Consider the following 2,724-nt stretch of genomic DNA (forward strand, 5'->3'; position numbering starts at 1 on the left):
TTATCCCGATCATCTTTATATGCGGGACATTCTAAAAGAAAATTCTCTTCATCCTCCACTTTACCTGTCTGGCATACTAAGCATTTTCTTTCGTTAGGTTTTTTATATGGCTTTTCATACCTTCCAGTTTCGATTGCTAGCTTATGATTGCTTAGCCTGAATTTAGTAAGGGCAATCCTATGGTCAATATTTTTACGTCCGTTAGATAATCTTCTAAATTGTGGGACAGTTTAAACTTTCTGAGCGTACGCAATTTGTTCTTTTGTTCCATTGAGGGGATTGGAATTTCCAATCCCCTCAATGGGGGGGGGGGGGATATTTTCTGGAACTACACAATTTCCAAAAAGGGGTGTAATCGAAGACAATGGTCCAGGAAGAAAACCTCCACGTTCGGTTTTGTCCGGTTTTGTCTGTACTATTTTCTCTCTTGCAGGGGCGGTCACGTTTGCATGCTCTTGCTGCCTGCTGAGGACGTGCTGTTCAAGTGCAGCACTGAGCATTATGGGTAAGAAAGACTTCCAGTAGCTACATGACTCGCCAAAACCCTGTCAGGAGTTTTACCATATTTGAGTCCGCTTTAATCTAATTTGTATCACACGTAAACTTTAAATGTTTTTTTTGTTTATTACGTTTGCTAACCGCCCTAAAAAGAACTATAATTCTGAACTTTTATTCTATCTGAAAAAAAGATAGACATTGGTTGATGAAATTTCCTTTTTCTGACCGACTTATATTTGGTGCTTTTCTAACAGGTACAGGTCAACCGAACGTGTAATCGAACTCGGACGCCATTAGTTTGTTATTGTTAAAACTCGCTTAATATAAGATATAAAAAAGTATAAATGCTTACTAGCTATTTTCTTGTTCGCCAGATCTGAGAACAGGCGTCGTTCATTTTGTTATTACAAGAAAGGGGCGTCCTCTGAATGGATGGGTAAGGGCGTCTTCTGTACTCTTGCTGGTAGCCAGTTGACATTAAGCAATCTATCTTGCATGATCTAGCATGATCGTCACTCGTTTGGCAGGTCCCTAGCGATACCTAGGGAAATCCACACAGGGAACAGCCTCTGTAACTAGGAAAATCCCCACAGGTAACAGCCTATGTAACCAGGGAAATCCCCACAGGTAACAGCCTCTGTAACTAGGGAATTCCCCACAGGAAACAGCCTCTGCAACTAGGGAAATCCCACAGGGAACAGCCTATGTAACTAGGGAAATCCCCAGAGGTATCAGCCTGTGCAACTAGGGAAATCCCACAGGGAACAGCCTATGTAACTAGGGAAATACCCAGAGGTATCAGCCTTGTAACTAGGGAAATCCCCACAGGTAACAGCCCCTGTAACTAGGGAATTCCCCACAGGGAACAGCCTCTGCAACTAGGGAAATCCCACAGGGAACAGCCTATGTAACTAGGGAAATCCCCAGAGGTATCAGCCTTGTAACTAGGGAAATCCCCACAGGGAACAGCCTCTGTAACTAGGGAATTCCCTACAGGGAACATCCTCCCGTACCTAGAAAATTCCCCACGGGAAACAGCCTCCCGTACCTAGGGAATTCCCCACAATTAACAAACATGATGATTCGAAAAGACGGTAAATTTAAATTGCCAGCTACCACTTATTATATTATTCGTCATTCAAAAGACTGGCGAGCCGCCGTGCCAGTATTTTATTTGTCTTAAATTTCTTGGGGTCTTGATGGGAGAAATCTTGGTTAGAAACAAGAAAGGGGCATGTGCTTGGAGCTTACCTCTGAAAGGGGCATCTCAGTCCAGTGAATACATTCATTAATACAACTAATTTTTTAATCCATGAATACAAAATATTAAAAGCAAGAAAAAAGGGAAAAGAGGTTATTAGGAGACGTCTGATCTGTGGAGGACTCAAGAAAATCCTGTTCAGTTCAATATACAAACATACATGTTTATATACCGGCTGAATTGAATAGTGAAATTTGTAAACTGTAAAGACTTTACGGACTGCTCCATGCTTTTTGTAATAGATGTATAACATAAAACTTTAACTGCTCCTTTTTGAGACCAAGCCCGTACTTCTGAGCTGCCACACATAAGTGGTTGAAAAACTTGCACTGTTCTTTATTCTTTATTCTTAATCATTTCCTTTTTTAAAGAAATCGATCCTTGCATGGACACCCCATGTGAAAACGGAGCCACGTGTGAGGCCAACAGCACTAACTCTTTCATCTGTCACTGCCCCCCTGGGTGGGAGGGGAATCTGTGCGAAATAGGTAAGTTAGTCATTCATACATTCAGGGGGAGGGGGGTGGAAGCAACAGCAATGCCTGTACCACTTTAATCTGTCACCTTAAATCACCATTAATCTTATTACCATTGTAGTGGCAATGATGATTGGGATGAGGTTGATGATAGTGATGATAGTGGTGTTGTTGTTGATGATGATGATGGTGATGGTGATGGTGATGGTGATGGTGATGGTGATGGTGATGGTGATGGTGATGGTGATGGTGATGGTGATGGTGATGGTGATGGTGATGACCATACCTGCAAAGTCTCTCGGTTTTTAGCTTTAATCTCCCAGCAAAAAATCGAAACTTCCTATACATTTACTGCAATCTCCCGGGAAAATTCATCGAGAACTTCTTATGGCGCTCAAGGCTACATTCACACAGGATATCATCTCTAGAGGGACATATACAAACTTGATGACTAAACATGTCGTATTGGGAAGAATATATCCACGCAAG

The 2,724-nt window shown here is 42.0% G+C and overlaps 1 long non-coding RNA gene across 1 annotated transcript; it reads left to right on the forward strand.

Annotated features, from left to right (window-relative positions):
- The first annotated feature begins 299 nt into the window (after positions 1 to 299).
- LOC125573668 lies at positions 300 to 2,370 on the forward strand. The gene is made up of 3 exons (XR_007314156.1): positions 300 to 505; positions 873 to 934; positions 2,131 to 2,370. It is a non-coding gene; the product is annotated as an uncharacterized LOC125573668 (long non-coding RNA).
- The last annotated feature ends 354 nt before the right edge of the window (positions 2,371 to 2,724 follow it).

The sequence above is a fragment of the Nematostella vectensis genome, chromosome 11 (assembly GCF_932526225.1).
Source record: "Nematostella vectensis chromosome 11, jaNemVect1.1, whole genome shotgun sequence".
Taxonomy (NCBI): Eukaryota; Metazoa; Cnidaria; class Anthozoa; order Actiniaria; family Edwardsiidae; genus Nematostella; species Nematostella vectensis.